Source organism: Lepidochelys olivacea, assembly GCF_965140295.1.
Source record: "Lepidochelys olivacea isolate rLepOli2 genome assembly, chromosome: 1".
NCBI lineage: Eukaryota > Metazoa > Chordata > Testudines > Cheloniidae > Lepidochelys > Lepidochelys olivacea.
Window position 1 is genome coordinate 297,091,273 of NC_140411.1, and position 13,472 is coordinate 297,104,744.

The following is a 13,472-nucleotide window of genomic DNA, read 5'->3' on the forward strand; positions in this document are numbered from 1 at the left end:
GAGTAGCGTAACTTAGGTTGACTTACCCCGGTAGTGAAGACAAGCCCTTAGTGTAATTAGGCATGGCTATTTGTAAGTCAATTTAGCTCCCTTATACCTGCTGAGGATCTGCCCTGTGGTGTATTTAAATGATACAAGATTTATAATCGAAGGTAACATACAAATTTAAGAGACTTCCCAATATATTTTTGTTGGCTGCAGTGACTGTTTCTCTATTTCATTATTACTGTATATACTTCACTTGGGCTTTGCCTCTTAATGTAGTTGGTCTCCCCAAACTGCTCACTTGAGCACATTCTACTGCAGAAAGAGACATCTGCTTTTGCATTTATTAATAATATGCTGTTGTATAAATGATTAATATAAGACACCACAGGCCTTGAGTTACGATGTGGTAATTCACACTTAGCTCTTAGACAACTCTCAGCCTCCAACCTTTTGATTCACAATGTACTAGGCATAATTTATTATGTACTAGTACATAATATTGTACAGTATTGAATTATACTGTAATTCACACTGTTTCTAATTACTAAAATTTAGTGTCTGGCATGTACAGAACGGATCATACAGTTGATTAGAATGTGCAGATCAGATCTTGCACCCAAAGGCTACAGTTGAAGTAATTCTCCAGATTGGTTAATTTTGCAAAGTTTGAGATTACAACTGAAAGACAGAACAGTAAAGCAGAGTGTAAGGGCTCAATCCTTCAAGGTGCTAAGCACTCCGGACCTGATACAGCAAAGCCCTTAAACATGCACTTAACTTTGACCATGTTTAAAGTTAAGCACGTGCTCAAGTACTTGTTGGATTGGGGCCAGAGTGCTTCAGACCTTGCGGATCAAACCCAAAGGAAACCTACACAACACTTTCAAAAGATGAGTCTGGGAGCTTAAATTCATAACTTTGTTAGATGTTAAAAATCCCAGCCATAATAAAGACACTGGATTTATGGCTTATTACAACAATCTGTAACCCACTAACACCCGTTTTTGTCCTATGACAACAGGGGTGTTGATGGGTCCCTTCACCTTGAATAGTCCCTTAGAATATGTGCTAACTACTTATACTTTTGCTATATCACTCATTCCATCTTGTATTTAGCTGTGATAACACTCTCCCTATCTTTCCCAGACCTGAAGAAGAGTTCTGTATAGCTCAAAAACGTGTATCTCTCACCAAAAGACATTGGTCCAATAAAATATATTACCTCACCCACCTTGTCTCTCAAACCCTAAGACACGGGTAAACACATGCAGGTTTCTTGAGTCTGTATTCATGGGGTCTGACTAACAGAGGGTCAGTAGGATAGGACTGTACAGCTTTTGAGGTCAAAGGTGTTATCCTTCTATTTACAACCATGGTGAAGGGTGAGAGAAAAGACCAGAAAAGACCATTCTGTGCAGAAAAGACCAAGCGCTTGCTCCTTCTAAATAGAGGAGATAATTACAGTTATGAACCAGCTATGTATATTGAAAATATCAATTGAAAATTGAAAAAAAAAATACAACCAGAAAAATACTGCAGATTCCTAAAAAGGTAGGTCAGATTGATTGAGAATTAACTGGCCTTAGAACTCCATGTTTAAGAGCTATCACAATTTCCCTGAATGATCTAGTAAATTTCTTGTTTAAGATTTTTTTTACTCTTTGTCAATCAAATTATTGATTGTCACGTTTGATTGTTGTGAAAAGAAACCTTTACATCTCAGTTTGCCAGCTTGTCTACACAGCCAACGTTCAAGTAGTCACGGCTCCAGCGCTGGGAGAGAGCTCTCCCGGTGCTGTAATAAAACCACCTCTGCAAGGGGAACAGCGCTTCCAGTGCTGTAGCACGATCTACACTCCCACTTTATAGCGCTGAAACTTGCATTGCTCAGGGAGTTGTTTTTTCACACCCCTGAGCGAAAAAAATGTCAGTGCTGTAAGTAGTGGTGTAGACAAGGCCTTAGCTTGACACATAGCTGCATGCATTCTGTCCATGCCACACTGAGGCTCTGAATCCTGCAGTGAACTGCTCTCTGGATGTGAACAGAAGAATCACCTTAAATTATTATGCATTCTCTGAACCAGAACTACAGAACATTTCTTTTTACAAATAACAATAAAACAGGGCAGAGGATCAGATGGTGAGATGCAAATCACATGGCCAAGTTCCACTTAATCAGCGTGACAATCACACTTATTTGTATAACATTGTCCTTAACAGAGGTTGTTCTCACACTGATCCTTAATAAAGAGGATAAACAGCTGATGAGAAGAACAGCCAGAGGAGATATTTCTAGTCTGCTATTGTTCTTCTACTTGGCCAGTCTCTTTGCGGCCTAAGGGTATAAATAGAGAGACTGTACAGGGGATTAACATACTTTCTTTCCAGCACTACTGATATGCCACAGTGATGACTCTATTGGCATTGTTTCATTTGAAAGGTTTATTTCACTCAGACTTTCAGAAATCCATCACAAAAGCAAAAACTCAAGAGTTCTGGGGCTCATTTTCTTCTTCCTTCCCCATGGGAATGAACTGGGCAAAGATTACCTGCTTGGTCACGGAAAGATCATTAAGGATCTAGCCACCCTGTGGGCATTGTGGCACTAGGTTTAGCCCTTAAGTCCTGTAAGTGCTCCTTAAAACAAACCAACAAAAGTTCTACCTCGCATTTCCTGCTTAGCTCTGCAGATGGAGAGGAAACCACAGTCAAGATGCGTATGAATATTATGGGCCCTTACAAGCTCCCAATGGATATGAATATGGCAGAACCACTTTCCAACATGCTGTGGGTGATAGGATCAATATAAGCTTCACTATAAATTGCCTAGTAAAAAAGATAGATGCATTTGCCCTTCCAATTAACCATGGAGCGCTGGGGGTGGAATAGAACAAATTCAGCACTCTTTCCCACATATTTCATCCTTGAAAGGAGATCTTGATTTGATACCCAAACAATTAAACAATGGTGGATGACAGAGCTTAGGGAATTCCTGATCTTAAAGAAACTACTTTTCAGCTCAGTTTCTCAGAATAGCCCATGCCAGGGCAAGACGGACAATTGATCTTATGGGCCCCCAACGCTCTCAGCTTTTTATCTGAATGAAGTCTCATATTCCCTAGAAAAGATGAGAATCCTTCCCATCAACAGAATCTGGCGTTATCTATCCATGAGGTAACAAGATGCAAGTGCTCTATTACTACTTTCTAGCAAAAAGAAAAGGAGTACTTGTGGCACCTTAGAGACTAACCAATTTATTTGAGCATAAGCTTTCGTGAGCTACAGCCTGAAACCTACTTAATAGCAATATCTGTGTGCTGATTGTCCCATTCAGGCTGCCATTGAGTTCCTGATCTGCAAAGACACACTCACGCATGCTTAATTTATGTAGATGGAACTACTTACTGCTTAAAGTTAAAGGGTTGTTTTGGTGAATGAGTGCCTATGGTATTTATGGCACAGTGTTGAAACCAAACATGATTTGTTTGAACTCCGCTCTGCAAACTGCAGTCACTGAGTTTTGCAGAACTCTTTGCTGCTTTTATATTCACTGAAATATCATAGGCACTTTTGGAAGAACAGTGGGAAAAATTGCAAATGGTTTCACTAGAAAAAGACAGTGACTTTCAGCGTGACTGGCATGTATAAAACTTGTGGACTCCTGTGTTGGGAAAATTATGTGTGGATAGCAAGTATAGCACTGATGTACTCCAGTCTGCTAAATTTAGAAATATTGACTAGATTTAGTGATTCTCTAATCACATTCCACCTTTGATAGTTTGCAAACTGTGACCAAATTTAAGTTTTAACTCTAACCTTAGATGTATAATTGAGGATAAATTATTAGACAACCTGGATTTAAAGGAGTTGCTTGACATTCTTGGAAAATAAATTAATTCTTTGAGCCTCAGGACGGAAAATTTCTAACCCTGCCAATATCACAGGATCAAAGTAGTTTATTTACAGGGCACTCTGACCTTTCCTGTTGTAATACAGCTTAAGGTCAGGTAACAGGAATAAATGAAACCTCTGTGTACAGCAAGACCCTAAATTAGGGAATTCTGTATTCACTGAGCTGTGGGATTCATTTACATGGTTTAATTATAATTAAAAATGGAACAAAGAGGTAGTGTCAGCTTAGGTTGAATTATTATTTGTGTTGCAGTACTAGAAACCCCAGTCATGGATCAGGATCCCATAGTGCAAGGGGCTGTACAAACACAGAACAAAAAGACAGTCCCTGCCCCATAGAGTCCACAATCTAAGTATAAAATGAGACACCAAAGATGGATACAGCAGCCAGGAGGACCACAAGGAACCAATTGAATAAGCCAATAATGTTTTAAGAGCTTGGGTCCAGGTTTGAGGCTGAATCAAAGCCAGGGCTTGAGTTCAGCTTTGGTGGGGCTGAATGGCAGAAATATCACAAGAGCTTCTGGCATTGTGAGACTTCTGCCATCTTGGGTTTTGTGACAACAGCTGGTCTTATGAGATATTGGCTGCCCCTGAATTGGAAGTGCTAAATCGAGGCCCTTTCTGGTTTTGAATCAGACCTGGACCCAAAACTATGAAGTTCAGAGCTGAACATTCCCAGCTATTTTAGATTGAATTTGAGGTCTGCTTTTGGACATCTTTTCTTATAGAACACGACTAAGTATAACGTAAACTATAGTGTAAACTTTGGCGGATACTTATGAAGCGGTCTCGTGGACAGGAGAAGAGGAAAGTTGGAGACAACCTGTCGGATTCTTTACTTTAGCTAGATGATGGAAAGAGGAAAGGGATACCTTTAACTACTTTTAACAGTCCTTGAAAGAGAATGGTAGACAAGAACCACAGCTTCTCTGTAGATCAAACGACAGCTGGGACTATCCCACCTAGGTTATTCTAATTATTACCCCTCTCTAAAAATGTGGTTGATTTTTAATCTACTCCAAATTTTTCCTTCCTTGACAAGTTATCTTTGAGCTGATAGGAACATCTGGAAAAGGAAAGCTCTTATCCTGAGCCTGCTGCCTGCCAACTTGGAGGAAGGAAGGACCTGTAAGTGGCACATCACTTTTGAAAACTGAAGCCTCGGTGGTTAATGAATCCATCCATCTTCTCCAGTGACCAATCCCGGAGATGTTTTCAAATTGTAGGAATACCCTCAGCTCTGTCCTTTTTCACTTGCTATTATCTTGGCCTTTGTTTATTTGTATTACTGTAGCATGTCTGAACCCTAGCTATGGATCATGACTCCATTGTGCTAGGTGTTGTACAAACACAGAACAAAATGACAGTCTCTGACCCAAGAAACTTATTGACACACTTTACTTGTTAAAATACTTTAATTACAAAGTAAAAGACATTACACAGTGCCCAGCAGACTGTATGTGATAAATGCAGGACTTTTGTCTTAACCTCAGCTTCTGAGCTTTTTCTTCTCAGTGTGTTTTGTTGTGTGTCTGCCTTGTCATTAATGAGAATACATATATTGGTGTTATAAACATATACACAAATAAAATGAACAATACCATCCCCCAGCCCCAAAGCCCCCTTGCTTTTTGGTGAAATGTTCTAATTGTAATAGTTGCAGGCAGCCCACTCAGTGTAACTTCTTATCATGTTAGTAAGGTCTGTTTCTGTCTCTGCCTTTCAATTGTGAGTATTTTGGGATAAGGATCCAGTTTTTGTTTGACAATGACCTTAGTTGTTCAATGTCACATTTATGGATCTGAGCTAGAGTCTTATTTGTGATCTGCAGTAGCCCCTTCTTTTCCCCATCCTGCCCCCTGTCAGGAGGAGCTTATATTTAGAGGAGAATCTGGCCTATGGTGTGGGTATAAAGGTTAAGGCTAGGATTCTGACATGGAGGTCATGGTGTAAATGGTAACCGTGAATTTTAATGACGTCTGTGACCCCTGCAGCAGCTAAAGGGCTGGCTTCTACTCCACGCATTGCGATCTGGCCCACATGGTCACAGCACCACTCAGGTTTAGTATGTCCCTCCCTCTATATAATCCCAACTATACGTATAAAATGATGACAGGTTTCAGAGTAACAGCCGTGTTAGTCTGTATTCGCAAAAAGAAAAGGAGTACTTGTGGCACCTTAGAGACTAACCAATTTATTTGAGCAAGAGCTTTCGTGAGCTACAGCTCACTTCATCGGATGCATACCGTGGAAACTGCAGCAGACATTATATACACACAGAGATCATGAAACAATACCTCCTCCCACCCCACTGTCCTGCTGGTAATAGCTTATCTAAAGTGATCATCAAGTTGGGCCATTTCCAGCACAAATCCAGGTTTTCTCACCCTCCACCCCCCCACACACAAACTCACTCTCCTGCTGGTAATAGCCCATCCAAAGTGACAAATCTCTTCACAATGTGTATGATAATCAAGGTGGGCCATTTCCTGCACAAATCCAGGTTCTCTCACCCCCTCACCCCCCTCCAAAAACCACACACACAAACTCACTCTCCTGCTGGCAATAGCTCATCCAAACTGACCACTCTCCAAGTTTAAATCCAAGTTTAACCAGAACGTCGGGGGGGGGGTGGGGGAAGGAAAAAACAAGGGGAAATAGGCTACCTTGCATAATGACTTAGCCACTCCCAGTCTCTATTTAAGCCTAAATTAATAGTATCCAATTTGCAAATGAATTCCAATTCAGCAGTTTCTCGCTGGAGTCTGGATTTGAAGTTTTTTTGTTTTAAGATAGCGACCTTCATGTCTGTAATTGCGTGACCAGAGAGATTGAAGTGTTCTCCGACTGGTTTATGAATGTTATAATTCTTGACATCTGATTTGTGTCCATTTATTCTTTTACGTAGAGACTGTCCAGTTTGACCAATGTACATGGCAGAGGGGCATTGCTGGCACATGATGGCATATATCACATTGGTGGATGTGCAGGTGAACGAGCCTCTGATAGTGTGGCTGATGTTATTAGGCCCTGTGATGGTGTCCCCTGAATAGATATGTGGGCACAGTTGGCAACGGGCTTTGTTGCAAGGATAAGTTCCTGGGTTAGTGGTTCTGTTGTGTGGTATGTGGTTGTTGGTGAGTATTTGCTTCAGGTTGCGGGGCTGTCTGTAGGCAAGGACTGGCCTGTCTCCCAAGATTTGTGAGAGTGTTGGGTCATCCTTTAGGATAGGTTGTAGATCCTTAATAATGCGTTGGAGGGGTTTTAGTTGGGGGCTGAAGGTGACGGCTAGTGGCGTTCTGTTATCCCCGATAATGTCACGGCTAACCTGGTGGCTAAATTTTGTGACTTTGTCCTTACCCATAACTATTTTACATTTGCGGACAATGTATACCTTCAGATCAGTGGCACTGCTATGGGTACCCGCATGTCCCCACAGTATGCTAACATTTTTATGGCTGATTTAGAACAACGCTTCCTCAGCTCTCGTCCCCTAAAGCCCCTACTCTACTTGCGCTATATTGATGACATCTTCATCATCTGGACCCATGGAAAAGAAGCCCTTGAGGAATTCCACCATGATTTCAACAACTTCCATCCCACCATCAACCTCAGCCTGGTCCAGTCCACACAAGAGATCCACTTCCTGGGCACTACAGTGCTAATAAACAGTGGTCACATAAACATCACCCTATACCGGAAACCTACTGATCGCTATTCCTACCTACATGCCTCCAGCTTTCACCCTGACCACACCACACGATCCATCGTCTACAGCCAAGCTCTGCGATACAACCGCATTTGCTCCAACCCCTCAGACAGAGACAAACACCTATAAGATCTCTGTCAAGCTTTCTTACAACTACAATACCCACCTGCAGAAGTGAAGAAACATATAGAAGGGGGCCAGAAGAGTTCCTAGAAGTCACCTACTACAGGACAGGCCTAACAAAGAAAATAACAGAACGCCACTAGCCGTCACCTTCAGCCCCCAACTAAAACCCCTCCAACGCATTATTAAGGATCTACAACCTATCCTAAAGGATGACCCAACACTCTCACAAATTTTGGGAGACAGGCCAGTCCTTGCCTACAGACAGCCCCGCAACCTGAAGCAAATACTCACCAACAACCACATACCACACAACAGAACCACTAACCCAGGAACTTATCCTTGCAACAAAGCCCGTTGCCAACTGTGCCCACATATCTATTCAGGAGACACCATCACAGGGCCTAATAACATCAGCCACACTATCAGAGGCTCGTTCACCTGCACATCCACCAATGTGATATATGCCATCATGTGCCAGCAATGCCCCTCTGCCATTTACATTGGTCAAACTGGACAGTCTCTACGTAAAAGAATAAATGGACACAAATCAGATGTCAAGAATTATAACATTCATAAACCAGCCGGAGAACACTTCAATCTCTCTGGTCACACGATTACAGACATGAAAGTTGCGATATTACAACAAAAAAAACTTCAAATCCAGACTCCAGCGAGAAACTGTTGAATTGGAATTCATTTGCAAATTGGATACTATTAATTTAGGCTTAAATAGAGACTGGGAGTGGCTAAGTCATTATGCAAGGTAGCCTATTTCCCCTTGTTTTTTCCTTCCCCCCCTTCCCCCAGACGTTCTGGTTAAACTTGGATTTAAACTTGGAGAGTGGTCAGTTTGGATGAGCTATTGCCAGCAGGAGAGTGAGTTTGTGTGTGTGTGTCGCCCAGAAAAAAAGGGGGGGGGGTGAGAAAGCCTGGATTTGTGCTGGAAATGGCCCACCTTGATTACTATGCACATTGTAGGGAGAGTGGTCACTTTGGATGAGCTATTACCAGCAGGAGAGTGAGTTTGTGTGTGTGGTTTTTGGAGGGGGGTGAGAGAACCTGGATTTGTGCAGGAAATGGCCCACCTTGATTATCATGCACATTGTGAAGAGAGTTGTCACTTTGGATGGGCTATTACCAGCAGGAGAGTGAGTTTGTGTGTGTGGGGGGTGGAGGGTGAGAAAACCTGGATTTGTGCTGGAAATGGCCCAACTTGATGATCACTTTAGATAAGCTATTACCAGCACGACAGTGGGGTGGGAGGAGGTATTGTTTCATGATCTCTGTGTGTATATAATGTCTGCTGCAGTTTCCATGGTATGCATCCGATGAAGTGAGCTGTAGCTCACGAAAGCTCATGCTCAAATAAATTGGTTAGTCTCTAAGGTGCCACAAGTACTCCTTTTCTTTTTCCGTATAAAATGATGGGGTCTAAATTAGCTGTTTCCATGCAAGAAAGAGCTCTTGGAGTCGTTGTGGATAGTTGTCTGAAAACATCTGCTCAGTGTGCAGCAGCAGTCAAAAAAGCTAACAGAATGTTGAGACTCATTAAGAAAGGGATAGATAATAAAACAGAAAATATCAGACTGCCTCTATATAAATACATAATATGCCCACAGCTTGAATACTGCATGCAGGGGTGGTTGCCCCATCTCAAAAAAGATATATTGCAATTGGAAAAGGTTCAGAAAAGGGCAACAAAAATTATTAGGGGTATGGAACAGCTTCCGTATGAGGAGCAATTAATAAGATCAAGACGTTTCAGCTTGGAAAAGAGATGACTAAGAGGGGATATGATAGAGAGCCATAAAATCATGACGGATGTGGAGAAAGTAAATAAGGAAGTGTTTTTTACTCCTTCTCATAACACAAGAATGAGGGGTCACCAAATGAAATTAATAGGCAGCAGGTTTAAAACACACAAAAGGAAGTATTTTTTCACACAACAAACAGTCAACCAGTGGAACTCTTTTCCAGAGGATGTTGTGAAGGCCAAGACTATAATAGGTTTCAAAAAAGAACTAGATACAGTCATGGAGGATAGGTTCATCAATGGCTATTACCCAGGATGGGCAGGTGTCCCTAGCCTCTGTTTGCCAGAAGCTGGGAATGGGTGACAGGGGATGGATCACTTGCGGATTACCTGTTCTGTTCATTCCCTTGGGCACCTGGCACTGGCCACTGTCGGAAGATACGATACTGGAGGTAGATGGACTTTTGGGCTGACCCAGTAGGGCCGTTCTTATGTTCTTTTGAGATGGAAGGGCTGTAACCTAACACACAGGGTCACACTGCTCAGAGCAGAGAGCTGAGTCCAGCCCTGTGGGATAGGAGCTGCTATTGTGGGGTAGATGCACGATGGGCTTACTCCAGCCCTACTCCCGGGGCCTCTCTTCCTCACTGCGGTGGGCTTGCTCACTAGTCCCCCCTCCCCGCAAGCCTCTTCTCTACCCCAGGGTGCGCTCATTCTCCATCCCCAGGACCTCCCCTCCTCTCTGGGGTGGGCTTGCTTACCAGGACCCTTGGGGCTGCCTCTCCTTGCTGGAGTGGGCCCTTTCTTCTACAATACCCCTCCCCCTGGGCCATGACCTTTCCTGACCATGGGTTTTTCCCCCATACCTATGCTGTGAAATTGAGTACAAATTTGCATGACAGAATTGTAGCCTTAATAATAATGGATTACAAATAGTAGTGGGATAGATTTTTCAAAAGGGCAAAGTTGAATGTGCATTGAACTTTTGTTGGTGGAAGGGACAAGGTTTCGAGCTTGTAGCTCGTCTTCCTGTACTACTACTTCAGAGCTCTGTGTAGCTCGAAACTGTGTCCCTTCCTCCAACAGAAGTTGGTCCAATAAAAGATATTCCTTCACCCACCTTGCAAAAAGACAAGGAGGACTTGTGGCACCTTAGAGACTAACCAATTTATTTGAGCATAAGCTTGCGTGAGCTACAGCTCACTTTATCGGATGCTTGAGCTTATGCTCAAATAAATTGGTTAGTCTCTAAGGTGCCACTAGTACTCCTTTTCTTTTTGAGAATACAGACTAACATGACGGTTACTCTGAAACCTTCGCCCCCCTTGTCTCTCTCATTTCCTGGGCTACAACACTGCAAACAAAAATAATTAAGGCTGAATTCGACCTTTAAGAAAACTTTGCACTCTCAGGCCCCATCACATAAAGTCAAGTCCCAAGACACAATTACAACATGGTTCCCATATATACCACAGATTGTACTTAACCTTTTTATCTGTTGAGTTCTTTGTTTTAAGCAGGTTTCCTTACTCAGTTATGTTTAGCTGATTAACAATCCTCAGTGAGCTAGAAGGAGGTTTTAAGCACCTCTGCTTGCCAAAGGCAAGCTGAAAAACTAGTGAAGGCTTTGATTTAGTAGCAAAACCTGTTTTCATTACTCAGCTTGAAGTCCTGAGGACAACCCAAATTCCTGCAACACTGAGCTTTCAATAAGACACTGTTTACTCTACTGTGCTGTCAATAAGATGTTATTACTTTAATTGCAAGATAAGAAAGGATTTTCTAGTTGCTCCAATTAGGGATGGTGAATGTCTTATTCTTTTCCTTGCAGCTCACTGGGAACAAACTAGGGAAAGAGAGAAACACAAGGAAATTTGACGAAACTATTCTCTGGGTTTATGCCTTTCAATTAAAGTTTTTAAGATTTAAAGTTGCTTGAGGTCTCTTCATTTAAAAAAAAAATGTTCCTGGTGGAGAACAGTAGATAACATGCAACGTTATAGGAAACATGGTTTATGCTATAAGAGACTGTGTGTCTCTGTGTGTGTTTAAAATAAACCATTTAAGGAATAAAAAGCAAGACACATTTTTGTCAGGTAGGGGAAAAAAAGTCTCCTAGTTCCTCTGTCATTAAAGGAAAATGGCAGTGAGTAGTTATAGGGCCATAATCTGCCATTAATCCAGAAGCACAATCCTTTGAGATGAAGATCAGTGGCAGGATATGGCTTTTACATAGCTAACTAAGTAGTTACTAATTAACAACAACTATGGAAAGAATGTTCAGTTTAGTTCTTAAAAATACCTGCCACCAGGCTATGGCTCCATAACTGTGATTGGAGCTGCTCTCCCATCAGTGACCAGTGCCCCATTACTGATACTTCCCAGCAGCAATTCTTGTCTGATCTAGTTTGTGACACAACAGATGGAGCAGACTTTTAGAAGACGCAGTAAATAAAAATGTCAATCTCAGGACTTTCTCATACTTTCCAGTGCTGCTGAGCTACATTTCCTGTCACAGATTCCACCAGAAGGCTGTCAAAATGGCAACTTCCTGTTTGACTCTCACTTATTCCTTTTAAAACTACATTTAAGGCCCAGTTCTGCAAATTTGTAGCCCTGATGTAATTTTCCCATTCCTTTAAGTTGTGCACATGAATTATAGGTTTTGTCTACACCGAAAGTCTAATTTGGATTAAGATAGGGTGAATAGTTAAAGCACTCATATCCACATATGGAGTTATTTGGGAAGAGCTATTGCACTTTAAATTCACACCCTACTTTAATCTGAATTAATTTCCACGTGCAGACAAGTATTTGCAGCAGTGAAGGATCAGCAGCTAGAGTCTTAAAGATGGAGTAGGACTTGGTCAGCAGGTTAATCAAGTAAAACACACATATGGGAATGAAGCTATCTAAAACTTTCATTTATTAATTCAGTAAAAAGACCCATGGGAAATGGGACACATTGGGCATACTAACTGTGGGAGGAGACGGATTTCCCAGGTGGAAGAGGTAAAGATTTGCTCTGTCTCAGTGGCCAGAGACTCTCCCTCTTCCCTCCACTGCAAAAGGTGCTGTCTAACTGCTTCCAGCCCACAGACCCCCAAAGAATTAGCAAATCCCTGTACCATCCACTTGGGGATTAGTACATTTCCTACCCGTTGACTGCTGGGCTATAGATATTTGTCACTAACTTTCACTAGTGCTGCACAGGGGATGAACAGAAAAAAGCCCCCACAATGTTACAGTGGCATATTTGTAGATGACTCAGCGTGATTCAGTTCAGTCTGGGCAGGGCAGGGCCAAACAGTCAAGCTGGTTTACAAAATGACTGGCTGAATGAGAGAGGTGTGTCTGCAACAAGAGACAGCGGTGAGGTAGGGCTAACCTGGATTGTGTACAGTGGAGGTAATACACTAGCTGGCTGTATGGCTGTGGATATAAACAGAGATTGTTTATTGACTCATGGTCGTTAGCCAAGAAGCAGGGAAATGACAGAGGAGGCTGATTAGTAAATGGATACTGTCAATAAAAACAACTTGTATTAAACAATTGTTATTAGTGGTGTAATTATTAAAATGGAACAGTTGCTGAATTTATTTTCTACCACTTACGCTGGTAGTTTGGATTTCATGCAGCTTGGACAATGGGAACAGATACCTCAATCTAAATGCATTTAATTAACATTTTCCATTAATATTGTGTTTTATAACATGCACACCCCCTCCCTGTGCGAATCCCTGCATGCCTTTCTTCACCATTTCAGGATCAAGCTGCTTCTTCTCATCTTCAAGGCCCCCCTTAACTTGACCCCTTCCAACTGGTCTGCTCGTTTCTTTTATTAATAGCCCCCTTACTTAAACACTCTGCCAACTATGCTAGTTTTGACTACCAATTGATCAGCTTCTTGCAGAACTGTCTCCATATCTTCCATGATGCCCCTGACACACCCTCACTGAACTTGAGCCGGGCCTACAAGCA